The sequence below is a fragment of the Perognathus longimembris genome, chromosome 2, assembly GCF_023159225.1.
Source record: "Perognathus longimembris pacificus isolate PPM17 chromosome 2, ASM2315922v1, whole genome shotgun sequence".
Lineage (NCBI taxonomy): Eukaryota > Metazoa > Chordata > Mammalia > Rodentia > Heteromyidae > Perognathus > Perognathus longimembris.
Window position 1 is genome coordinate 74,829,073 of NC_063162.1, and position 27,500 is coordinate 74,856,572.

General features: G+C 49.1%; 1 protein-coding gene and 1 pseudogene across 5 annotated transcripts in view; both read left to right on the forward strand.

Annotated features, from left to right (window-relative positions):
• Nucleotides 1-27,500, forward strand: part of Pde1c (phosphodiesterase 1C) — a 278,713-nt gene that overhangs the window by 21,541 nt on the left and 229,672 nt on the right. The gene's annotated exons all lie outside the window — the stretch shown is intronic.
• LOC125342268 lies at nucleotides 22,012-27,446 on the forward strand (annotated as a pseudogene).

A 27,500-nucleotide genomic window follows, 5' to 3' on the forward strand; every position in this document is an offset into this window, starting at 1 on the left:
AGGAGGATCATGGTCTCAGGCTGATAGGATTTAAAAAAAAACCACAAGAATTTATCTGAACAACAACTAAAGCAAAACATGACTAAAGCTGTAGAAGTACTTGTATAGCAAGTGTAAAGCTCTACATTCAAAACCACAAATTAAAAAAAAAAAGGGCTGGGGATATGGCCTAGTGGCAAGAGTGCCTGCCTCATATACATGAGGCCCTGGGTTCGATTCCCCAGCACCACATATACAGAAAATGGCCAGAAGTGGCGCTGTGCCTCAAGTGGCAGAGTGCTAGCCTTGAGCAAAAAGAAGCCAGGGGCAGTGCTCAGGCCCGGAGTCCAAGGCCCAGGACTGGCCAAAAAAAAAAAAAAAAAAAAAAAAGACAAGACAGCCCAGGCACCAGTGGCTCATGCCTGTCATCCTAGCAAATCAGTTGGCTGAGATCTGAGGATCATGGTTCAAAGCCAGCTTGGGCAGCAAAGTTTGTGAGACTCTTATCTCCAATAAACTACCAACATGCTGGAAGTGGATCTGTGGCACAAGTGGTAGAGCACCAGCATTAAAAAAAACACCTACAAGGACAGCACCCAGACCCTTAGCTCATGCCCTAGTACTAGTGTGTGTGCAAGACATAAAACAAGGCATTAATTCCAATGTTTACTGCACCATGAACTAGGTTAAACACTAGAGCATGTTAGTGATAACAAAATCCGCATGCTCTCCATGTCTCATGTCCCCATGAGACTTGAAGGGGGCAAAGTGGTAAAAGTACCAAGTGAATAGGAGAAAATCAAGGAGGGACAACTAATATGACCTTGGAAGTCAGGGAAAGATTTCCAGAGAAAAAAATGGGTCTAAGCTTATGCCTGGAGGATACAGACTTGCTAGGTGAATAGATGGAGGATAGGCCTCCCAGGAACAGAGGACAAACAGCATGGGCAAAGACAAAAGAGAAAGCAAGTATATGTGGAGAATCATGGTGTGGTCAACCATAGATGGTCCAGTAAAATTACAGCTGGGTTCTAATTTTCTAAGCATAGTCCAGAGACCTTCCATATTCAAGTTAGCACAGTTTAGTTTTTGTATATATATATGTGTATGTATGTGTGCGTGTGTGTGTGTTCTGTGTCAAGAAAAAGGTATATGTGTGTATGTGTGTGCATGCACTCACATTGTTAGGAACTAAACAGAGGATAAGAACAAAGGAGGAAGGTATCCAAAGATTGAAAGGCATTTCACAAATTGAAAGATTGCACTTTTTGTTTTGTGAGTGGCGGGGCTCAAACTCAGGACCTGGGTTCTGCCCCTGAGCTATTTTGCTCAAGACTAGTGCTCTACCACATTGAGCCACAGTGCTACTTCTGGTTGTCTGGTGGTTGGTTGGAGATAAGAGTCTCAGGGACTTTCCTGCCCAGGCTGGCTTTGATCCTTAGATCTCAGCCTCCTGAGTAGCTAGAATTACAGGTGTGAGCTACTAGCACCTGGCTGAAAGATTGCTTTTTGTAAGGCTAAAATCTCAAGCTCAGCTACCTCAGCTCTTCCATGCCTGAGTGTATACCTTTTTTTTTTTTTTTAGATTTTGTTTATATTATCATTATCTTTCAGCTGTTGTACAAAGAAGTTTCAGTTCAACAGTTTATGAATACAATCCATTTTTATCCATGTCACTCCTTCCGTCATTCTCCTCATCCTTTCTTTTTAAATTTTTATTTTGTGTTAATGGTTGGGCTTGTACTCAACTTGGGTGCTGTTCCTGAGCTCTTTTTGCTCAAAGCTATCTATCACTGTACCATTTGAGCCACAGCCTTACTTCTGGATTTTTTTAAAAGCAGTTAATTGGAGACAAGAGTTTCATGAACTTCCCTGCCCAGATTGCTTCAAACTGCGATAGTCAATTCTTACCCTTTTGAGTAGTTAGGATTATAGGTGTGAGCTTCTGGCACCTAGTGCACTTGCTTTTCTTGATTATGGCTACTGCTTTACTACTTGGGGCATGTCTCTTGTCTTGCATTTTGCTGTTTCATTGGAGATGACCTGGTAAGAATTTTTCTGCCTAGGCTGCTTCTCCTAAGAAGCTACGACCACAGGTGTGAGCCATGGGAGCCCAGCTAGTGTTTATTCTTTCAAAAGGCTGTAGTTGGCCATTCATGCCTTTGTTCAGTTGCCAGTGAGTCCTGCAGGAAGTCTACCTCTCTATCCTGGCCCTGGGCCTCATCTACTACAACAAGATTCGAATTCCTCCACAGCTTGTCTGATTTCTCTGTATTTGTCATGCTTGTGTTTTGTGCTTACACACACTCTTTCTCTGGTCCATCAGCTGAAATGCTAGTCCCAAAAGGCCACGGTTGTGTCTGTTTGGTAGCTCTGTTCCAGACCAGGAAGCAGTGGTCATTTGTTCTTCAGAGTCTTTTCTGCTTCTATGAATGCATCAGATGCGCCCCATGCCCACTCGAGTCAGCAAGGCCGTTAGCACCCCCTCCCTGCCCTGGAGACTTTGTTTTCTGCCCAGTTTAACATCCATCCCCTGCCCATCATCATAGCCTCTGCCCTGTGGGTGCCCTCTAGGCACCCTTGTGTTCTTGTTGGTGTCTCTGTTGAACACTGTTTCACAGTCTTCATGGTAAAGACTGGATCAGGCAAAATCAATTGATCATCAATCAAGGGCATGTCTGGGATGCTGACACAGAGCAGAGCATTTTCATGGCCTCAGAGGCCTCAGATGACCAAAATTAAGTTTCTTCTGAGGAACATGAGGACACTGCGCCTCTAGACATGAGACCTAATGAGGAAGCAGCATCGTTGAGGCATGAACCAGCTGGGGGGCAAAGCCTTAATCTAATCACAAGAAATTTCCAACACCCATGACAATGAGGAACATTACATATGTGTGTTTATAGGGCAGGACAGAATTCATGAAGTCAGTGTCACAGGAGACAAGCAAAGGCTCCGGGAATTCTTGCACATGGAAAGGTCTTAGAGAAGTCTACCTGAACATAAACTGTTATGCCAGAACCCCTGCCTGGGTCCTGTCTGGAGGACAAAATGCTAGGAGGATGTTTTTCCTTTACCTGGAAAAGCAGGAATGCATATGCTAACTTATAATTAAAAAATACCAGTGTTGAAGAATTGTATCCTTAGGTATTTAGAGCAAAAAGTCATAAATGTATGTATGGTTCAGAGAAATAAATAAAATTATTCACATGAGCATCTATAAACCATATGCATGCAGGTATATATACATATATGTACATATACATACATATATGTATGTATATGTATATATGTGTATGTTCCCTCACTCCTGCATATATATACATATGTGTATATATGTATATGTACATATGTATATATACATATGTAAATATGTGAGGGAAGAGGCGATGAAGGAGAAGACAGAGGGAGAGAGAATATGTGAGAGAGCATGGGGCTAGCAGGAAGGGAGTCCTAGTCATTCTCTAGGCCCATACCAGGCACCATGCAGCTTCCGGGTCCCAGCCTGTTCTCTGTAGGTCTGGCTGATAACTCTGCTGCTGCTTTCCCCACGTTGTGTGTACACATTTGGGCCAGTGGGACCTGTGTATGAGAGGTGCTGGAGGCCTCACCCCAGTGCCACAGAGCCCTTATGAGCACTGCCCTACCAGGAAGCCTCTGTCCAGCTTGGAGTGCTCACCATTTTCCTTAAAAGTTTCCTTCAGAAACTTTAAGGTCACAGGGTGACCCAACCTCAGGCCTACTCCTGCCTGATCATACTTCAGCACTGCATTTCAGTGAGTGTAGGTTTGTCCCAAAGACAGGAAGACTGTAGACTTATTTGTCTCATGGCTTGTTTGGAATTGGGTGTGTGGGGAGATGGGCGCCAAAGAAAAACCAAAGTTATGCCAAATGTGATCCTGAGGCACAGCTGCTCAAGTTCAATTGAAAAGTTTCAAAGTTTAAGAAATTCTCATCCAGTGTGGAAAAGCACCAAGTGGAGCTGTGTGTGTGTGTGTGTGTGTGTGTGTGTGTGTGTGTCTCAAGAAGTAGAGCACCAGTCTTGAGCAAAAAACCTAAGAGAAATTGAATGCCCAGGCCCTGAGGTCAAGCCCCAGGACCGGCAAACACACACACACACACACACACACACACACACACACACACACACACACACACACACAGAGTGGAGTGGGGAGGAGGTAAAGTTCTGCCTCCTTTCTTGTCTCTAGCATCTCTTTTCTTAGCAACTGGTAGCTGTCCCTTCTAGAAATCTTTGAGTGGCCACAGGTATGAGCCACCCATCTTGGACTCCATACAAAATGCTTGTAAATGTTTTGGTTTCTAGATTAGAAGACTGTGGATATTTTTAACCCAACAGTGTTTTAAAATTCTTTTCTGCTAAAGACAATATGTAAAGACTGGTCACCTATTAAAGAACCTACAAAGTTGTTGTATTGAATTGCTGTCAGATGAATACGTGATTTCAAGATAACTTATATACCAAAATGTACATGTGGATTTTTTTTTTCTAGAGCTTAAACTCAGGGCCTCAGGATATTGCTTGGTCTTTTTGTTCCAGGCTAGCCCAGCTTTTGGACAGTTAATTGCAGATGGAGTTCTTGTGGACTTTTTTTTTTTTGGCTAGGGTAGGCTTCAAACTTTGGTATTTCAGGATTCAGTTTCCTTGAGTAACTGTGACAACAGGCATAAACAATCAGTGACGGGCTATATGTAGGTTTTGTGGCCCTAAGTGTTGTAGCTATCATGTTTGCAGATTTACAGGCAGGGTCCAGGTGAAGATCAAAATGAATTTTGTCCATGCTTCTGATCATGAGCAACAGCAAGGGGTGACGGCACAGGGTAGGGATGGGGAGCAGTTTCCTCGATCTCTAAGGGGTGAGGCTGGCTCAGTCTCTCCACAGAAGCTCCTTGCAAGGCCGCCCTGCAGGGCTGATCACTGCCGATGAGGCACAGTGAGGCTGAATCATCTTAGAAGAAGAAAGTGCCTCATGCTTCCTGCAGCCTTCTCAGCCTGGTTGGTGAATGATACGTCTTCTCACAGGCTCAGAGCAGCCCTGGAACATGCAGACATCATCCTGCCAATGGGAAATTGACGTCAAGAAAGGTGAACAGTTTTTGCGGGGTTACAGAGCTCATGAGTGGTGGGGCCTGGCTTGGAGACCTGGTCACTGTCCATGGATTTGCTGATTTTTCAGGGGAGTCCGATGAGGGGACAAGTGGCCTCTGGCACCCGCATTCTCTCACTCTGCATTGACCAGGCCCACTCGGGCCACCATATTGGCACAGAGGGGAAGAGAATTCCCCAGGAACTCCCCAGGGGGTATGAGAAGAATGAACCAAATCCTACCTTCAGAGGGGTGTTCTGTTTTGCGTTTGGCAATTCCACTCTAGGACAGTGGTGAAAACATACGATTGGAGGTCAGATCTGGATGGAAGTCTGGAAAATGCCCTCTCAGCCCTGGGGAAGCCTCAGGGTTCAGATGCGTAGTAGGCCTGAGAACTTACCCAGCTGTGGGAGACGGAGACATGTGGAGGCCAGTTGCCCTGGACTCAGTGCCCTTCCCAGAGCAGGGACCTGCCCCGGCGAGGCCTGGGCCCTGGGCCTCCGGGCACTCTTCTAGACCTGCCAGGACAGAGGCGAAAGTTAGAGAAGGGCTGGTGGAGGAAGGAGGAGCAGGAAGAAGTGAGGCAGGGCAGGAAAAACATGAGCCAGTCCCAAAGCTTCCCTCACTGGCCTTGGTTCTTTCTTTCTCTGTGTCTAGAATATAGGAGAGCAGTATATCAAAACTTGTTTGCGATCCTGAGTAGGGTGATACATGCCTGTAACCCAAGTACTCAATAGTACAGATCCCTTTCTAAAAACAAACTAAAGCAAACCATGCTGGAGTATACCTCAAGGGGTAGAACACTTGTCTAGGTAGTGCAAGGTCCTGAGTTCAGACCCCATCACCCACCCAATAGGCCCTGTTCCATTGGATCATCCTTTGTGGCCTCTCTATCATTGGCAGCAACCCACAGAGAGCCTGCTAGGATGTGGGACACTTGGGGCAAGGGGGGGTACCTCCACTAAGGATCCTCCTCCTAACCCTGTGCCTGGACTTCCAAGGGTGTCAAGCCCTCAACCCTTGCAGCTCCTCCAAGCCCTAGGTCCTGTTGTTCCCAACCCCCAGACAAGAAGACAGAGACGCCAGGGGCAAGTGACAAGGTCAGGTCTCCTTCTGGAAGGAGGTGAGCCTCTTTGAGGATTCTCTGAGTTGTGATCCTCTTGTATAACAAGCCGAGAGTGAACGATCACAGATGCCTGCAATGCCTCCAATATAAAGTTCCAGCAAGCCAGCCACACCATCACCGGTTGAGCTTTGTGGGCCCCAAATCAAGGGATTTCCTCCATTGCCCTTGGCTTTTTTCTTTCTTTTTTTTTTTAACACGATGATTCCTTAGGGACCCCAAAGTCTTGAATTCCCCTGGTTGGCCGTAGTTATGCTGTGTGTGCACACAGCTTGTTAGTGGAGAATTCACCAGGGATCTGGCCTTTCCCCTGTCCCTCTGCATATTGCTGGCCCCTGGTCATGCCATGTGCCTGGCTCTCATGGGCACTTCAGGGAGCACATGGAAAATGTTTTGTGAATGAGTCATTAGCAGACATTCCAGTTCTATCAGCATGGTGGCAACACTGTCCCTTCTCCCACCTCCTGTAGGGTTTCCCTCTTCTGTCCTTGGCACCCCAAACTACTGTGTGTAGCCACCACAGAGCCATACCCAGACAAGGTAACAGTGTCCTTCTCTGCATACGTGGCGTCCTTGTTCTCCTAATGAGGAATTTATCACCATAGTCTACCAGGCCCTTCCCTTGCCTGAACTAGTTTCAACCACTTGTGGTCACACACAGTGTCCCAGGCAGCACATGTGTTTAATTACTGCTTGTTTCTGTCTGGGTGCTTTCTCCTTTTCCCGTGAATCACGCAGGTCCATAAAAAGGGCATTCTCTGTGAAGTGCCCATCTCTCTGTCTCCTCGGTGACCACTGCATTTCTGTGGCTTTTAACATGGCCTTCAGATCACCGTGTTTTCGATACCTGCTACTGTTGGCTGTGGTCGTCAGAGGCAGGAGTGCAGCCTGTCTTCTTCTGTCCCTGTGCCCTGCTCAAGCCTGTGGCTCTGCCGTGCCTACATGGTGAACCGAGGCCAGCAGGGCAGAAGCAGCCTTATGTTACTGTTCTGGGTTCTCCTTTCTTCTCCAGAGCAGGGGGACCTCAAGCTGCCCAGGGTTCTGAGGGTATTTTAGTGTGTGTGTGTGTGTGTGTGTGTGTGTGTGTGTGTGTGTGTGACACCTTCTGGAGACCTGAGCTTGAGGTCTCTACCTGTGTTATTGTCCCTAAAGCTCCCATTTCTTGGCATACTTTTTGATCACTGCAAACTCCAGATACCATCGATCAAATGCCTCTTTTGTGCCAGGGACTGAGAAACAGATCCTTTCATGCAGAGCCTCAAGGCTCTGGGCAAAAAGTGCTCTTGTGGTGGTTTGGATGATAGGAAAGGGGGAAAGGAGAAAGGGAGCTTTGGGAATTTAAGGAAGTGGGCAGAGGGCTCATAGATAGCACTTGCCCAGGTTTGAGTGTGGTTCAGGTGCATGAAGGCTGAGGTCTGTGCCAGCACCAGCCCCAATCATTCTGCCCTGGCTCAGGCCTTGGTCTCTGCAAGGGGAGGGCCCTGCTGGATTGCAGACAAGTGTGAGTGGTTTATGTTGAGTTCCTCGCCCAGCAGCCTCTCTCCAGGAACTCATTAATGCACTTCACAGCTATGGCTGAGACAGTTACCCTGCCCTAAGTCTAACTACTGGGACAACTTGTTATCAGTGTGGGCGATTTCCAAAACAGAGTTTCCAGTATCAGAGCCCTTGGGGGACATCTCTGGCAGTGGGGAGAGGTTCAGTGTTACAGCTACTAGAGATGGGCCATACATCACAGCAGAAAGGAAGTGCCTCTGTGCTATTTTACACAGATGCTGGTTGTCACCTTTCTTAGACAGAGGTTATCACTGACAGTCTCTCCTTGGAGGACATAGGGCTTTTGGAAGAAGAGTGTTGACAGGTCCTATACCCCTGTGTACCACAGGAGGGGGAAGCAATCTCTAGACTGGAATTCCTCCATCTTCCCCTCTCATCTATGCATATGTGTTCACATGCACACACGTGCCTACAGGTGCACATTTGTCCCTGTGGACACAAATGCACTGGCAGTTGTCCAATGCACATTTATACCTAGGCAGGTACACACCTGCACATGTGTACAGGACTCATGCTCATACATGGACCCAGGCAAACACACTCAGTCTGGATTGCTCTCTCTCTCTCTCTAGTCTTCATCATATGCCTTATAAATGGCATTTGCTGATTGCTCTTGACAACAGCAAAGGTGCCATTGAGCTTTCTGGCTACTTTTTGAAGTTGGGGTGAAGGAAGGAGGAAGATTTTCTGTTCGCTTAGGAGGTCTAGAAAGTTGTACTGTTCCACTCAGGGCCATTATTCATTTTTTTCATTAGCATGCATGAATTTTACCATTTCTTTGTGATTATTCTACCAATGCATACAATATACTTTGATTAAATTAACCCCATCTGTTAGCCTCCCCCCCCCCCCCAATTCCTGTCTTTCCTTCCATCCTTTAAAATAGAAGTATTTGGTGTGTTTCCTGAGTGCTCGGGGCATCTAAATTCCTTGGGCCTGTCAGTTCAAGTAGGGGTACAGCCCAGGGCAGATGTCATTGGCTCGTGTCCTTGTTTGCAAACATGGGGCATCACCTCCCCAGGATTTCAGCCTGTAGTCTCTGGAAGTTTGCATGAGGAAATACCATGAGAAAACCATGATTTTGTGAAGCCAGCACTAGCAATAAGGCCAATAACCAGTACATGAGCAGACTCTCAGAGTCTCATCCAGTCCAGACTCTCGCACAGACCCCATCCCTTCGTGGTTCCACTAGGGCTCAACTGGCTAATCACGGCTCAGAGGCAGGGGATTGGGGATGGGAAAGCAACTGACCAGACATGGAGGAATCAAGGCAGGAGAAGGTTAGGAGATGGCTAGAGCAATACAAAGAGGCAGCATGGTGGCTGGAATAGGAGCAAGCACAGGGCCTGGAAGGCACAGGTGGGCTCTGTACCTTGTGGGATCTGGACATGATTGCATATGGGAGGTGAAGGTAGTGGATATATAGGTGCCTGGTTTGGAGTAGGAAAAGGTCCCCTTTGCTGAGCTGAGGCTTTCTGCAGATCATGCTCTGGGATGAAAGTGCCAGCCCACCATGCGTTAGCCTGCTTTCCAAGACTGGAAACAAATAACCAAGATACTGTCACAAATACCTGAGGTAACATAGAACACAGCAAGAAGAACCTGAGATAATTTCACTACAAATACTTGAGATCAAAGAACACATACCTGATAATGTACCTCAGCATCCCCAAGATAAACAACTGATAGAGACAAGATTTGCTTTGCTTAAGTTTTAGGATGTTGGTTGGTAACGGGTTGGTTGCATTGCTTTGCTAGAAAGCCAAAAGAGGATAGAGGAAGGGGCTAGGACCTTCCCTGTCCTAGCCAAGGGTAGACATCCAAAGGCCTGAAGGCCTCCCACTAAGCCCCTCCTCTTAAAATTCCTGCCATCGCCTAGTGACACCTCCCTGAGGATGAAGACTGTCACGGGGACTTTTGAGAGAGACTTAAGACCCAACCCCTAGCATCAGATTTCAGGGTAAAGGTAGAAGTTGGGTAAAAAAAAGGTGTAGGGGTTCAATCCTGGTATATCTACCTTAGGTTTATATCTGGCTGGCCTGTGGGTAGCCTGCTGCAGGTGGGTAAATGCAGGAGGCATTTCTAGCTGTGAGAGTCTAGGCATAGGCTGCTGGGGGGATTGGCTGATTGGCAGCGTTTAAAGAATTTTGCATTAGCCGTGTGCGTGTATGTGTGCGTGTGCGTGGATAATCCACCGTCTTCTTTATCTGCATCATGCTTCACTAAAGCTCTTGACTTAATCCAGCTTGGCTTGCACAAATGTCGCCATCTGGCACTAGATCATGCGCCTTTTCAATCAAACGGAGCAGAATAATTCTATTCAGAAAATGTGAGGCCAGGCCTGGGTAGCTACCTTTGTGGTTTGTTACCACCAAATCCGAATGTCTAATCAGCCTTTGAGGCATTTCCTAAGTAGAAAGCTTCTTTGGATTAACTGTGAGACCGAATTCTTGCAGGAAAAGGCCTCACTGGCTCGAAGGCTTTACTGGACCTCAGCTCACTAAGTGGAACCCCAGGCTGTGAGGTGTGCTCTCTCTTGGGAGGAGGGGTAAGAGGATGCGGCCTGGGGCCTCACTGGTGACCACCACCAGCACAGCACTTAGAGCTGTGGCCCCTTGCAGACACCTTGGTGCGGGCTTAGAGTGTATTAGGCAGGAAATTAGAGCCCACAGCCCGATCCCTCAGATGTGGCTGATGGAACACCTGCGTCAAAGTGGGCTGGAAGGGATTCTGAGAGACCCAGGAGACTCCATCGCAACACCCTTGGTGACTGAGAGGCACAGCTGCTTGGAGACACACAGACCATGACTTGACAGCTTCTGCTTCTGCCTGTGACCTGGAGTCAGCGCCAGATATAGTGAGGTGCCCAGGGCAGTGTGCGGTACCAAGTCAGAGTCCTCTCCGTGGAGCCATTGTGTGCTCATTCAGCTTCTGGTGGGGCGGGTGACCTGGGGCGGCCCACCTGTCTAAGCACAGAGCTGTGTAGTATCGCCTCCCTGTGCTGTGGTATGCCAGTATACTGATATCTATCTCACTTATGAAAAGGTCATTATGCGCCCTTATTTTCTTTCTACTATAGAATTCAAAACTCTGCAATCTTGCATTTGGAATCTGTTAAATATTCTACTGCATGCATTTACTCTGTTTAGCACATAGGATTCTATCCATCCAACCAAAGCAACTGTATACTTGAATTAAGGCATTGTCAAAGAGCCTGGAGCCCATGCCTTTAAAGCTAACCATGCAGCCTGGCCTTCGCCACCTGGGAGGTGCAGTGCTGCTGTGTTTACCACATGGTGACTGATTTATTTTTGTGCCTTGAATTTTTTTTTAATCTGAAAAATTGAGATAATGACATCTCATGAGTTGTTGGGTATATCTGTAAGAGTGCAGTTGTGAAAGACACCGAATTCTTGAACAGAAGACATTTCAAATTAGAGTAGAATGGACAAAAACAGTCATTGTGTTGTTGATGGGCCTTCAAGACCAGCTCAGCAGCTGGGTGGGCATCCTTTCTCCTCCTCGCATAGGTAGGGACAGCCATGTACAAGCCAGGCTGGTGTCAAAGGAGGCCCCTCTGTCCTGCCTCAGTGTCCTATGCAGACATGGACCCATTCTTCCATTCCATTGATGCCCTGCGCAGCTGTTTCTTGAGTTTACTGAGGAAAGGAGAGTGGGGAATCTCGAGGAGTAGGTACTGAATACAGGGTGGCCCTCCCAGCCATATTTTGTAGCTTGAGCAGGCACAACATGAGGTGAAATGATTTGGGCTGTTTGGCTAAGAATTAGGGAAACTTAGATTTAACTTTTTTTTGTTTGTTTGTTTTTGAGACTGGTCTTACTATGCAGCCCCAGGCTGGCCTTGAGCCAGTGATGCTCTTGTCTCGACCTCCCAATTGCTGGGATTATAGGCATGCACCACCACAATGGCTGGGCATGGATTTTTAACATTCTATCTGAATCTGTCCCATAGCATGCCTAGCCCTGCTTGAACAATAACAAGGCCTGTTACCCACTCCTTCCTGGAGGGGCCACTCCTTCCTGGACTTGTAACTCTGGGACATCTTTGTAAGGTCCTGATTCTGACTCCCTCAGCAGCTCCGATCCAATGTTAGAGGATGTGTCCCAGCCTTGTGTGGGACTGCTCTCCCTGAATTTGAAGAGGATGGCTTCTTTCTTCCTGCTCCCGAAACTCATACCACTTGTCTCAGCCCTTCCCTCATGCCCTAGCCTCTGGAATAAGGCAGAAAATCAAAAGTGGGTTTTTGCAAAGCCTTTTCTCCCCATACATTTTGTTTTTCCAAGAGATGGTGTCATTTCCCCCCTACCTATGTGGTTAGGCATTAGATATGGGGTGATGGATGGTCAGAGTGTACTAGCAGAGGATCCCCTGCGTGTATGTCTGTTTGAGGAGGGGCTGCACAACTCACTGGAGGGTCTGGAAGTCCTGCAGGGCTTTGGAACTCCTTTCTGGGGCTGCTTAAGTGGTTGCTTCACTTTCATGTATGGTTTTCATTCTGAATTTCTTCTCTCCTCTCTCCCCTCTTCCCCCGCTTCTCTCTGTCTTTCTTTCTCCATTTTTCCCTCACTCCCCCTATCCCTTCTCCCCTCTTTTCCTTGTCAGATAAACCCATTTCAGGTTGTGCTCTGGCTATGTGAATCCAAGTAATTCTGGTAATTTTCCCATTCAGGGCATGCAGTATTCTAAGAGTAATCTGAGGAGAATTTTGTCTTCTCTGTTCTCTTCCTTGGGAACTTCCCCTTTGCTATGATTTCTGTATGGTGTTGCCATCATTTCTTCCAACCCTCCATCCTGGGCATCTCCTTGCCAACTGGACCTCCATCTCAATGTGTACTGATATACCTGGTTGTCTTTGACTCCTTCACCAGAGGGACCAAACCCATTCTGAATGGCAGTGCATGTCCTTCACCTCCACTGGCCCAGGTAGGAATACTGATGCTCTCTGAGCTGCATGGTTCCATGCTGGCCATATCTGAAGCCCTGATAGAAAACACGGGCCAGAAATGGCCAAGGAGCTGGGATTGGCTGGTGAGGCCACACCAGATGGCAGGAGGCAGGACGGTGGGCGGGGCAATGTAGTGAGGGGAGCCTGCCACACACACCAGGTTAGAGGAGGGATCAAACGTGGCTGGGCAGAACTCACAGAGGGAATTCTGGCCTTTGGTTCAGCTCTGTGCAGCCGGGAGCTCCTTCCCTGAGCACCGTCCCTGGCTTCCTTTTTGCTCAAGGCTAGCACTCTGCCACTTGAGCCACAGCGCCACTTCTGGCCATTTTCTGTATATGTGGTGCTGGGGAATTGAACCCAGGGCCTCACGTATATGAGGCAAGCTCTCTTGCCACTAGGCCATATCCCCAGCCCCACATAATTATTTTTTTAAGGGCATAAAGGGGTATGGGAATGCAGTTTAGTGGTAGAGTGCTTGCCTAGCATGCATGAAGTCCTGGGTTTGATTCCTCAGCACCACATAACAGAAAAAAAAAAAAAAGCCAAAGTGACACTGTGGCTCAAGAGGTAGAGTGCTAGCCTTGAGCAAAAAGAAGCCAGGGACAGTGCTCAGGCCCTGTGTCCAAGCCCCAGGACTGGTAAAACAAACAAAAAACAAAAAAATTGAGAGGCATCTGTGGGGTTTGGTTCAAGTTAAGCCAGCAAGTCATGCCAGGCTTGGACCTGAGAGGATGGCAGTGCCATGGCACCCACCAGCTTCTGAGGGCACTGAGCAGTGCGCTCTCCCCTGGAGGCATCTTAGCATAGGAAAGGGCACGGCTTTGGGGGGCCCTTGGATCTGAGCTTATGCAGTTCAACACAGTCACATGAGCTCCAAGAGCTCCAGTTGCTGCATCTCTGACATGGGAAAAGGGTTCTGCCCAGCAGGGCTTCCCCGGGGACCCCAGGATCTGCCTGGTGCAGCATGTGGGCACAGAGGGTGGGCCCAGCACATAAGCACAGTGCATGGGCCCAGCGCCATCAGGCAGCTGTTCTTGTGATTCATGGGGCATCCAGGGGAAAAGCCCGCAGCCTGTGGCAGTGTGATATCTTGGTGAGGTCCAAGTTTGTGCAGCTGGATCAGGCACCCTGCAGCCACCACAGACATCCATGCTGAGGGCACAGGAAGGACCTGCTGGGGCCTGCAGCTGCCTGGGCAGGGTTCGCATTTGGGCTAGACTGCCACATTCCTCCTGCTGAGATCTTTTCTGTCTCCTGTCACCAAGATCACAGAGCTGAGCCACCAGCATGATTTCTTCCCATCATGACTTTCCCCAAAACTTCATTATCCCTTACTAGTTGTGGAAATCTTGAGGACATTGGTCTTCAGATATAAGCAGGGATTAGAATTATGGAGTGGAGAGGGGACCCTTTAAATGCAGGTTTCTGGGAACTTTCAGCCTTTTTCTAAGATTGCAGTGGAGAATGTCTACATGATAGGTGTTGGACTAGTGACAGTGTTGAGAATCATCTCTTTCTGCCATTGCCTGGCCTACATAAAGAGCCTTCCATCCATGGCATCCTGGAGACAGATGCTAGGTCAGGAGAACCAGATGTTTAGCCCTTTCCCTCGGGGCAAGGCCTCGATGACACTGATGTTTAATGGATCAATCCAGGAGGAACCTCCAAATTGAGGTGGTCCCTCAGTGCCTGCTCCATAGGCCATGCTCAGCTACCTTGCCAGCCCTCTTCGCCAGCCTGCCTCCCTTCTGGAGTTTACAGCATTTTCTCCTTAGCTCCTTTGTGTTGCAATTATTTTTTCAAATTTTTGCGTTCTTGATTATTTGTGGAATGAGGGAATGCAAAATCCCTCACTTTCATCTTCATCTTGTCTTTGTCTTTGTTGTCTCCTCCTCCTCCTCTTCCTCCTCCTCCTCCTCCTCCTCCTCCTCCTCCTCCTCCTCCCTCCTCCTCCTCCATCTCCATCTGCCTTCTCCTTCTCCACCTCCTCTTCTACCTCCACCCCTCTTCCTCCTCCACCTCTTCTTCCTCCTTCTCCTCCTCTTCTACCTCCTCCACCTCCTCTTCTTTCTTCTTCTGTACTGGGGGTTGAACTCAGGGTCTTGTGCTTGCTTGGCGTGCTTGCTTGGTTGGTGCTCTGCTACTTGGAGTCTAACTTTTCTCATGTCATTAGAACAAGATCTGCTTTAGGTTGGGCATGCAGTGCAGCTGGTGGAATTCTTGGAGCCCCATCCTGAGGACTATGTCCAGAGGGGTGGTGGTTGGGTAAGAAAGGGGGTTTCTAGGCACCCTGTCTTGAACTCACAGCACTCCTTGGGGTACTCTATGGTAGACTGCTGAGCTTGGATGTGTTCTGAGCAGTATGATGGCTGGGGAGTTGTTGTCAGGCCCTACAGCTGTATCTGAGAAGTTGGCTTGGGGTATTGGTGCTCCCCAAAACATGCTGAGAACAGCACTCACGTTGCAGGAGACCTTGATGACAGAAAGTAGTACGTGCCCACAAAGAAAACAGAGGCCAGGGGACCCTGTTTCCTTGTTCACCTCAGGGTTCTCAGTTCTCAGAGCGCGCCTCTGCTAGGGACCGAGGGCTGGTTCTGGAGCAGTGTGCTTCTGTGCTGTCCTTCTGGTTGGTGGGCTTCTTTGTGAGTTCTGGATGTGGGTTCTCATGTCTACCATTTGAGCTATGCCCCTGCCCTTTTTGCTTTAGATTGTTTTTCAGAGAGAGCTTTGGTTTTTGCCTGGCATTGGACCATGATCTTCTTATCTATGCCTCTTTCATACTTGGGTTGCGGGTATGAACTACACTTGGCTTATTTGCTGAATGGGGTCTTGCTGACTTATTGATATTTTTGTCTGGGCTGGCCCTGAAATGTGATTCTCCCACCTTGCCCTCTACTGAAGCTAGGATTGTAGTATAGCTCAGAATGCTGAAAGTTTTAGGACCCACTATGGGTCTTTTCTTCTTTCTTATGCCCTGTGACTCTGCCCCTATTGTCTCTACAATGCATCCTTGGGCCCCATGTGGCCACTTTTGCATGTCCTTCCATCTCTGTATGAAGGAAGGCACCATTTGTTCCTTTGTTCATTCATTCATTCACCCCACAGACCAGGTGTGGGGTGCTGTTTTCATATCCAGCTTTTAGGCCTTTTCCTCCTACATTGTTCTATCATCTGTCAGGATGAGGTGGAGCGGCTGAGCACAGGAGTGGGATGCGGCTCTCTTTGTGCAGGGAGGGCCTCTTTCCTAGTAGCTTTTGTAAAATGTGTCTCCGTGGAAACCCACCAACACACAAGCCCTCTGTCTCCAAGGGCTTCAAGATGGGCTACATTCTCTCTGCATCCAGCTCCGAAGCCCTTAGCCCTGAAGTCCAAAGCCCCTTAGCCCTGAAGTCCAAAGCCCCTCAGCCCTTCAACCCTCAGCCTTGAAGCCACTCAGCTCTCAGTCCCTCAGCCCTAAGCCCCAATGCCTCAGTCCCTCAGCCCTGAAGCTGTCAGTGCTGAATGCTTTAGCTAGAGTCCCAAGGCCCTTCCTGACCTGAAATACTAAGCGTCTCTATTGTCGTTCATGTCTGTGTGCCCCAGAGCTTGTTCTACCTTTGCAGGGAAGAACCTGTATGTTAGCTTCCCATCACTCTCACAAGCATCCAGGAGAGACAGAGAGGAGACGTTCACTGTGCCCACAGGCTTAGGGCTGCTGCTTCGATCAGTGGGCCCACAGGAAGAGGAGAATGTGAGCCTCTGTCAGTGGCTCCATGATGGCTAGTCTCCAGAGACCACCTCCACACTGTGCCATGACTACAGTGATAACTCTATGACTGTGGTGATAGTATCATGATTGTAGTGACAGTGCCATGATCATGGTGACAGCATCATGACTGTGGTGACAGCACCATGATTTTGGTGACTGTGTCATAATTGTGATGACTGTGTCATGACCATGGTGGCAGTGCCATGACCATGGTGACAACATCATGACCATGGTGACAGTGTCCTGACCATGGTGACTGTGCTGTGACTGCGATGACAGTGCCATGACTGTGGTGACAGCATCGTGAGCATGGTTACAGTGTCATGACCACAATGACTGTGCCGCAATTGTGGTGACAGTGCCAAGACTGTGGTGACAGTGCCATGACTGGTGACAGTGCCTTGACCACGGTGACAGTGCCATGAATATGGTGACAGCATTGTGACCATGGTGACAGTGTCATGACAATGATGACTGTGCTGTGACTGTGCCGATAGTGCTATGACTGTGGTGACAGTGCCATAACCATTGTGACAGTATCATGACTGTGGTGACAGTGTTGTGACTGTGGTGACAGTGTAGACAGCATCACAGTCCCTTCATTATGCATAAAATCACCAGTGTCTGGGCTCTTCAGTATTTATGCCTGTGTGTTGGTCTACAGGCATTTTGTATGAACTTGGGATACTAGTGTCTTGTTGATATAACTTGCAAACATGATGTAGTCTACGGTTTGAATTGCACTTTGTGGCCTTTTTCAAACATGCTTTTAAAATTCTTGGTTATTTGTCTACCTCTTCTCTTCTGATCTGCCTTCCTTTATTTTGTAGTCAGTGTCTTACTGGTTAAGAAATTCTATCTGAGCCGAGTGCTGGTGGCTCAGGCCTGTAATCCTAGCTACTCAGGAGGCTGAGATGTGAGGATCGCAGTTCAAAGCCAGCTTGGGCAAGAAAGCCCGTGAAATTCTTATTTCCCATGAACTACTCAGAAAAAGCCAGAAGTAGCACGGTGGCTCAAGTGGTAGAGTGCTAGCTTTGAACACAAAGAGTCTCAGGAACAGTGTCCAGACCTTGAGTTGAAGCCCCATGATAGTAAAAAAAAAAAGAAAGAAAGAAATCCTATCGGCTAGGTGCCAGTGGCTCAAGTCTATAATCTTACTCAGGAGACTGAGATCTGAGTGAGGATCATGGCTTGAAACTAGCCTGTACAGAAAAGTCATTGAGACTCTGATCTCCAACTGATCACACATGGAAAAAACCCTGAAGCAGACTTGTGGCTCAAATGGTAGAGTCCTGGCCTTGAGCAAAGGAACTCAGGAACAGAATCCAGGACTTGAGTTCAAGTCTCAGGACAAGCACACACACACAGACACACAGACACACAGACACACACACACAGACACACAGACACACACACACACACAAAGTCCTGAGAAAATCACATTTGCTTTTCAACCAACCAACCTTCCTTCCTTCCTTCCTTCCTTCCTTCCTTCCTTCCTTCCTTCCTTCTTTTTGCTTTCTGTGCTATGTGTTTATTCTGTCTGGAATTCAAACCTGTGAGCACTTTAGTTTCTCTTCTGGATGAAGAAGAGGTCTAGCGCCCACTAAGTCACAGTGCTGGCTCTGATGGGCATAATATCGCACACACCAACCACCCCAGTGCCCTTGATCATTCCCCATTAGTCCTTAAGTCTATTTCTAGGTAGACAAGAATATTGCCTAGGTGATTTCATAATGAAGTACCAACACCAGCTAGAGTGAGCATTCTCTTCCTTCCCACCTCTGCTCTTCAAGATCACCTCGGCTAATTTTGGACCATTGTTCTGCCTTACAAATTTTAGAACACGCTTGTCAAGTTCTAGGAAAAGGCTTGTAGGAATTTTTGATTTATTTATTCAACAACATTTCTATATCGCTTATTAAGTGTCAGGCTTTGTAGATACTTTCTCTCAAATGATCCCTACCCCTTTATTTGTCCTGGGTCTTCTTGCTCAGGAGCACAGTAAAGAGTTGCCTTCTTTGTCACCTTTTAACCAAATCCCAGGCATATGCTTCATCATGCTCTTGATGGTGTAGCTAGATTCATTTCCTGGCCCCTCGTAAATTTATTGACGAGCTTGTAGAAGATACCATTTGAAAACCTTCACCTTGTAATTGAAAAGTTTCAGTCTGTTCTAGTTGTGTATTGCTGGTATAAGGGAATTTGATACAGTTTTATGCTGCTAACCCTTGAACACCAACATCTGTTTCTGGAACCGTAATTTGATTTTTGTTTTTTGAGGATCGCTGCATGATGGAATCCTAGCACATGTAAAGTTTGAGGCTGGCCTTTTCTACTCAGTGAGATGCCTAGGAAATGCACCCCTGTGGTGCTCATATCTTTAGCTCGCCCCTTTGTGTGGGTGAGGGGTATTCCAGTGTGTAATTGGAACGGTGTTTACCTGTTTACCCACTGAAGGAGAGTTTGGTGTTTCCAAGTTTTGGGTGATTATAAATAGAGGCTCTACAAACATTTGTGTACATCTTTAGTGTAACCTTCCAAAATTGTATTAGTATTTGTATTAGGTTTATACAATATTGTTAAAAAAATGGCCAATGCCTTCTGGCATGTCTGTTCATTTCACATTCTCAGCAGCCGTGACTGATTCTGTAGTATATAGATTCTGTATCTATACTATAGAATCTCTATATACTATCTATACTATACAATCTATATTATATTCTAGAATCTATTCTATAGTATTGAACTTATTGTGTTTTATACTATAAATCCTATAGTATTCTTACAATTTGTGTAAGCTATGAAACACATTTTTTTTTTAACAATACTGGGATTTGAACTTAGGGTCTCATGCTAGCTAGGCAGGTGCTCTACCACTGAGCTATACCTTCAGGTCTTTTTTTTTGTTGCTGGTTATTTAAAAAAAAAAACAGGGTCTTTCTTACTGCTTGGGTATGCACTTGGACTGCCATTGCATAATTTAGGCTTCCTGTTGTAGCTGGGATTACAGGCATGTGCCACGTATTCCAGCTTCCCTCTGTTGAGATGAAGTCTTGTGGACTTTTCTTCCTGGGCTTCCCTCACACTATAATCCTCCTATTCTCAGGCACTCATGTAGCCAGGGTCCCATCTTTCTTTTATGCACTGACCTTTTCAGTGTTGGGGGAAGCTTTTCTCTGGCACCAATCTCTTCCCTGAGTGTGTGGTTGGATGACTAACACATTGGATCAGGTGTTCACTTTGCCCAGCCCCCTCTCAGTGTTTCTCTTTTAAACAACTCTCCCCTTGCATGGCTATGAGGTTTGTTCTCCTGCGGTGGAAAGCTGATCTTCCTTCTTTGTGAGAATCCTGTTCCTGTGGCAACAAGCCTGCTAGGGCTGAGTGAGACAGGAGTTAGGGCACCCTGGTGGTGTGGTGGGGAGCCTCCGAGGCTGGCATCTCAGATCTGCAGCCTGTGAAGCTCTTAACTGGCTCCCAACCTGTGGGGGAGAGGATGGGTGGACTGCCACCATGCAAGGCTGGTGTGACCATCTTCAGTGATATTTACCACATCGTCTCACAGATGCCACAGGGACAGTGAGGATTTGCAGAACAACTTCAGGGGGCCACTTGGGGCCCAGTCTGCCAGTCCAGAGGTTCTTACGCCTCTCTCTCTCTCTCTCTCTCTCTCTCTCTCTCTATACATACATATATATATATATATATATATATATATATATATTTTTTTTTTTTTGGCCAGTCCTGGGACTTGGACTTGGGGCCTGAGCACTGTCCCTGGCTTCTTTTTGCTCAAGGCTAGCACTCTGCCACTTGAGTCACAGCGCCACTTCTGGCCATTTTCTATATATGTGGTGCTGGGGAATTGAACCCAGGGCCTCATGTATACGGGGCAAGCACTTACGCCTCTAATTGTGCATGTTTGAGTCTTGCTGCCCAGCGGGGAGCTGAGCCTGAGGGTCCCAGAAGGGACCATTGACAAGGCCAGGGCTGACAGCAGCTCAGAGGATGGGGTATTCTTATTTATTTATTTTAAAATTTATTTATATTTACTTATTTTAAAAATTATTTATTTATTTATTTTTGTGTGTGTGTGTGCCAGTCCTGCGCTTGAACTCAGGGCTTGTCCCTGAGCTTTTTTGCTCAAGGCTAGTGCTCTACCACTTGAGCCACAGCTCCACTTCTGGCTTTTTCTTTTTGGTAGTTTAGTGGAGATAAGAGCCTTGTAGACTTTCTTGCCCAGGCTGGCTTTGAACCACAGTCCTCAGATCTAGGCCTCCTGAATAGTTAGGATCGCAGGCAGGTGTGAGCCACTGGCACCTGGCTGGGAGTGTTTTAATTAGTGTCTTCCACTGAACAGTAAATAAAGGGCATGGATTTCCTCCCTGAGGTCTCATTCCCTGACTCCTGTTGCCCCACTGGAGCCCAGACAGAGCTGTTTCCAAGGGCTGTCACTATAGTTTCTGGGCTCCCAGGGAGCTGCGTGCAGAGTCCGAGTCCTTCAGGGTGGATGCAGAGTGCTCAGATGGTTCCCGGAGGACTGAGACTTCCACTTAGCAACCGTGCCCTCCCAGGACCCACAAAGGGGAGGGACCACTTCTGGGAGCAGCTCCCCTTCCCCTCCAGCCTCCACCCTAGGTCTTGACTTCTCATAGATGTCAGATGCAGGTTTCGACTTATTACAGTTGTCAGGTGCAGGTGGCCCCACCCAGAAATGAGACACAAGAAGGTTGGGACCACCCACCTGGATGATTGGGCTCTGGTCTCCTGTGCTTGTGATCAGAGCAACTTTATATCTTTATGTACTTGCCATGGTATAGGATGCAGGTGCCAGCTGTGTGTGCCTGCAGTGTGACCTTGTGACCTTGAGAGGCTCACTTGTACTCTCTGGGCCTGCATTCTTCTAGTGTAAAGGGAAGATTTGAGGTGCACTATTGATTTCCAATATATTTTCTAGTTGGAAGGGGCTAAGTTACCTCCCCTCCCTGCACCCCATTCTCCTTTTCTTCCTTCCAGTACCACGATTCTGTTATAATTCCATCTTTGTGGACAGAGCTGTGGCCAGGAGTGGGGGAGTTAGGCTGGGGAGGCATAAAGGCCTGGTGGAGGGGGCCAGGGCTCTGGAGTCAGACCCCAGGTGGAGCCGCCCTAGTCTGTTCCACAGGCTACTTACTCAGCAGAGCCCTTGTGGACTTGCCTGTGCTCTGCTATGCATGGGGAAATGGTACCCGCTCTGCCGTCCACAGGAAATCCTCGTGACACACACAGACCCCAGTGGTGAGCATAGTGTGCCTTCCAAGTCATACAGCTATGCAGTACCCAGCCCAGCCAGCTGTATGCAGCAGCGGATGGTGCTCCGTGCACGTTGCTCAGTCTCTTTAGACCTTTGTTTTGTCGTGTGAATGCCAAGCATGGCGGAGAGTGCAGGGCAGTGGTAAGGACAGCTCTGAGGCCTGACTATCCTTTTGTCCCCAGGGGCTCCCCTCCTGGGACTGGCTCTTCAAAGCCAATCACTGTCTGGCCTAGTACATGGCCGAGGGTGGCTGGGTGTTTCCGGCGGTGGAGTCCAACTGTGCTGGTGTGGTGGACTGAGCCTCTGCCTGCCCTGCAGGGGTGGAGCCCTTCACCTGGGCCCAGAGCCACTGCTGTTGCCAGGCAGCGGAGAGGGCCAGGAGATGGGGCAGAAGGAGGCACAGGCAGCCTGGAAGAGGTGTCCTGGGGAGCCTCCACATGAGTGGGACATCCATGCCCAACCCCACTCCACCCAGAGCCAGACAGAAGCCTGCCTCACTCACAGGGTCTGGCTGAGAACTGTGGTGCCCACGTCGAGGAGCCATGAAGCTGTCTTGGACAAGGCCGGGCTCTGCTGTTACCACAACCTGCACTTGGTCTCAGGACTGGACACTCCTGGACAAATACCTAAACCTCTCTGAGCCTTAGTTGTGCCATTAATGAGACAGAAATAATCACCCCGACTCTGGTTGTACCTGCCTGTGAGCATAACTTGCCAACATGGGCCTGGCTGCCCCTTCCAGCGTCAGCCACCATCTGTGCCATCTTCTGTGTCACCTCTCCCTCTGTAGGGTCACAGTACTTGCACTACATGGGTCCGGGAAAGCCCCCTACCCCCTCTTCAAGCTTCCTGGCCCTCTCTGTGTCTGTGAGCTCTTGGGATGCTCAGTGCCCAGCTCAGAGGGAAGGTTCCTTACCTCACCCTGTCCCTAGGGGAGGAAGCAGGGCCACCTGGCCAGGGAGTGTTGCTGAGGGGTCTCTGAAAGCATGTTGACATTGTCACTAGGCTGCAGTCACCTGCAAGCTGGAGCGGGGCAGGGACCTGCTCCCCAAAGGTCACGCACATGGCATGGGCTGTGGTCAGCAGCCTCATCCTGACCCTGTGGGGCTGTCCGCTGGGCGGCCTGAGCTTCCTTTCCACCTGGCCATGCAGAGGTGCCACGGTGTGCCATCCCTGTCACTGCTCAGGCTGGTAGGTCCTACAGGACCATGGTAAGCTGCCAAGGTGGATGGGGGTCACCATGGAGGCCAAGGCCAGGCTCACAGGGGTCGTGGTGGAGGTGAGCCCGCCTTTCCTCCGTGACATGCAGCATTGTGCTCTTATTCATGGTGTGGTCCTGTGGCTCAGCCACATGGCAGCTGGGTGCCAGGAGCAGAGGTGTGAACAGATACCCAGGGCCCTGCTGCACAGAGCACCCATGACAGAGGAGCAGACGTGACACAGCTCCCTCACAGGTCATGCTCAGGCACCAGCATATATGCTGTGCAGGGCAGTGCAGCATGGGGGGCCTGGAGTGGTCTGGGTAGAGTTCAGTTCACCAGGACATGGCTCCTCTGTGCGTGCCCCCTGGGCATTGTACATAGATGCCCAACAGCTCATTTCCTTGCCATCTTCCCAGTCCCCAGTCTCAAGGGGATGCAGTCTCAGGGTGGATGAAGAGAAAATGAGGTGAAAGGAGAAGGGCCAGGAGGGAAAGCAAGGGAGAGGAGGGAGGGCAGCGCCTGCCTATGGGCACACATCTCAGCTGGGATCCGGATGCTTCTAGCTGTGACAGGAGGTGGCCAGGGCTCCCTGACTAGGCCTGGCTGCTTGGTGACCCATCAAGTGGGGTTCACATGCATGAGTCAGCCATGTTTTGAGTGCTGGACCCCATTTCTAGACCCATGATACTGACTTGCTTCATCTCAGGAAATCGACTTAAGTTCTCAATGACTCAGTTTCCACATTTGAAAAATGCAGGAAGAAAATAGCAAGACACTTAGAGTGAGTGTTTTTGTGAAGATCCAGTGAGGTAACGACTGGACAGCGCTTGGCTTATGGTATTGCAGTGTCTCTCATTTAAGCAAGTCTTAGACTACATTTCGTGTACTTCATTAACCTGATTCTCTTTCTGAGTTTTATTTTCTACTTAGCCCTTTCTACTTCCCTCTCCCCAACCTGCACCCTGTGGCCCTCCCACCCTGTGGCCTTCCCACCCCAGCCCTGGCTGGCTTTGGTGAAGTGTGAGACATAGCTTGCCAAGCCTGAGCTGGCATCAGAACCCTGCTCAACACAGCCCTTGACTTAGCAAGCACCATCAGATTACACCTCAAGCTTCAGTAGACCCAGGTCCTGTCCAGCATCAGGATTTAGCAAGCCGAATGAAGGCTGATGAAGCCAGACCTGTGACATGGGGGCCTTGGAGTGGAAGAGTCAGGGTTCATACATTCCCTTCTCTGTGGGCAGCAGCTTGGGACTGGGAGGAGGAGAGGGTGCCTGGCTCTTGTGGGCATGGTTGCCTGGTGTGGATTGAGGTGGTGCCACATCATGTGGGCCCCGGGAAACCACCTGGTCTTCCTGAGCACTTGTGTATTGCACAGGAATGAATAGTGGTTGCTGGGTGTGCACTGGGCGTGCACAGATTTCTCTGGCATTTGCAATTTGTCAGTGTCTAATCAGCACACACAGGTCCTGGTCTTTCCTCCTGGAGGTGTAGCCTGGGGTCTCCACTGCGCTCATGCTCCGCTCTGCCAGCTCCATCCTGGAATCACTCGTGGGTTTCTTCTAAGCTTTGTGCAGGCAGTGTTTAGGCCCTCGGGCTCCAGCCATCTTTTACTTCCAGGAATCTATGCTTGGGTTGGGCTTATACCAGCAATAAGCCTCCTAAATACTGTTGGGGGACAGAGGAGGGAGGGGGGAACTGTGCTCTGACCAGGGCATCCCAGAGGGCTCTACTGAGGAGGTGGCTCGGAGTGGAAGGGGGCTGAGTCTCCCCCTGGCTGCCCATGCTGGGCCTTTGCAAGCCGAAGGCCCAGGGAGGTCAAATCCTGTGAGCAGTTCTGAGCATTCTCTTCTCCAGTAACAAGGAAGGGTATCTTGATCCCTATTCTCTCCTTCTCTTCCTATGTGTGGTACAGCTATGTGAGTAAGTGTGTGTGTGTGAATGTGTGTGTGCAGGAATTGTACCTGGCTTGTCAGCCTCCTTTCTTCCTGAAGTTGCTTGCCTGAGAAGGCCACTGGGTTAGTACTCGAGCTTGTGGTAAGTGATACTCCAGCCAGCACCCCAGGCTGCTCCCCCTCTTGAAAGCTGGTGCCCAGGCGGGTCCCACTTAGGAGGCCAGCACCCTGGGTTGGCGGCTGCTCAGGTGTTTGCCCCTTCCACCCTCCCAGCTGCGTTTATGCTCCCCCAGCTGCCACCACTTTCAAAACAAGCCCGGCACAGTTTTGGGTGCTGCTTTTGGTTACAAAGCAGTGTGCACCTGCCCAGCCCTCTACCACAACTGACCTTCCCCAACACAGCCTCTGACAGCCTGGATGGTGTGGGGGCCTGGCCGGGGCAGCAGAGCCCCCATCCACCTGTGGTGGGGACCCCGTGCTCTGTGTGAGCCCTGTGCTCTCATTGGCCTCCCTGGCAGCTCTCTGCCTTGAGATTTGTGGCTGGACATCTGAGGAGGAAAGGTTCCCAGCAAACACCAGGTGGGCTGGTCACCTCAAAGCCCACTGCTGAGACAGCGACACACCCAAGCAGATTCTGAGGCACTTGCTAAAACCCCAAAGCCTGTCCTTTCATGGGGCCTCAGCCTCAGTGGACCGGAGAAGGACAAGGGCTCAGCATGCTTTCATCAAGCTGGTGTCCTACTGTCACAGTGGGATAGAGCAGAGGCACAGTGTCCCCCTCCCTCCCTCCCTCCCTCCCTCCCTCCCTCCCTCCCTCCCTCCCTCTCCCTCCCCCGCCCCCTGCCTCCAGTTCTCAGTGTGGAAGGATGGAAGTGATGTGAAACAGACTGTTCGCTACCCAAATTGTGCACTAAGGACCCCCACCAGCAGCAATTCCCTAAAGCAGAGACATGACTTGTTCTGCACATTAGTGAGGAAACAGCAGCATCCCTAAAGATGAGAGAAAGGTGACAAAACTCTACCCTTTCTTAGGCTTCCCAGCCTGATGTTGGGGTCTCCCCACCCCGAAAGGCCCCATTCACTGGTCGGGGTGTGGTCTAGCACCAGGAGTTTGTAAATGTCCCTGGGTCATTCCCTGCCAGTCCATGGCCTGGAACATCGGGGAGAGGAGGGGAGGGAGAGACACAGCTCTGGAAGATTCCAGGGAGCTGGAGGTGTCTGGAATCTGTGATCCAGACTGCTCTAAAATCTGAGTCTGGAATGTACTTTACCTATTTATGCATTTGTACACATATAACATATACACACATACATAATAAGTAACCCAGATAATATATATATATGCACTTCCTGTAAAAGAGTAATAGCCAGTTGTTTTTGATTAGTTTGATAAAATGTTTTCCTTCTGTGGGGGGTGGGGAGGGAGGGGGTGGCAGGGGTGAATATGATGGAAACATGTTATACATATGTATGTGTAAAACAGCAGAATGAAACCCACTAAAAGCTGTTAGGAGCCATTAACAAGGAATACTATGGACAGCATAGATTAAATCAAGTTCATTGTGTATGCATATGTAGCAATCACAAGGAAATCCCTTTGTTTTAATTTATGCTAATAAAATAAAAAATACTGCTAGGTATCAGTGGCCCGGCCTGTAATCCTAGCTGTTCAGGATGCTGAGACCAGAGGATTAAGGTTTAAGCCAGCCTCGGCAGGAAAGTCCATGAGACTCATCTCCAATTAACCAGCAGAAAAGCTGGAAGTGGAGCTAGAAGTGGCTCAAGTGGTAAAGCACTAACCTTGAGTGTGAAAGTTTGGGGACAGCACCCGGGCCTTGAGTTCAAGCCCCAGGAGTGGCACAAAGTAAATAATAAAGCACTTTTCTGATCACAAACTAAGCAATATTTATCATAAGCCATTAAGTTTATATGGAAAACATATTAAAAAGTGAGAAACCCTGCCCTGCCTTCCTCTCCTCCTGCCCGGGCCTGGCCCTTGGGTCCCAGTCCCAAGGCTCCCCATCCCTGCATTGTCAAGGCAATGGTGGGCTAGCTGAGGCTGAGGCTAGGGTGACAGGGGTGGGGGTGGGGCGCTGACCTAGGGCCAGTTCTGTAGCTATGCAGCTATGCAGCTATGTGTGGGACCCGCTGCTGATCCTGGTGCTGCAGATGGTGCTCATGCAGACTGTCTACTAAGTTTACTCTGGCTCCCTGGGCTTATGGCTGGTGAAGCAGCCCCTCTCTAGACCAGATATTCGACGCAGAGATCCTGGGCTATTCTATACCTCCAGGCCGGCTCTTCACGATGCCTTTCATCCTCAATGCCCTCACCTGTGCCCTGGGCTTGCTGTACTTCATCCGGCAAGGTAAGCAGTGTCTGGATTTCACAGTCACTGCCCCTGTCTTTTACCTCCTGGGCTGCTGGTTCTACAGCTCCCATTTCCCTTTGGCACTGACCTGGTGGGGGGTACAAGCCATGTGCATTGCGCTCACGGCTGTCATCAGGGAGGACCTGTGCATGCGGCTGGAACTCAAGGAGATCCCTCTCAACTCAGCCCCTAAAGCCAATGTCTAGAATGGGGTCCTTTGGTACTTAGCCCCCAACTACATTGTGCTGCTCAGAGCCTCC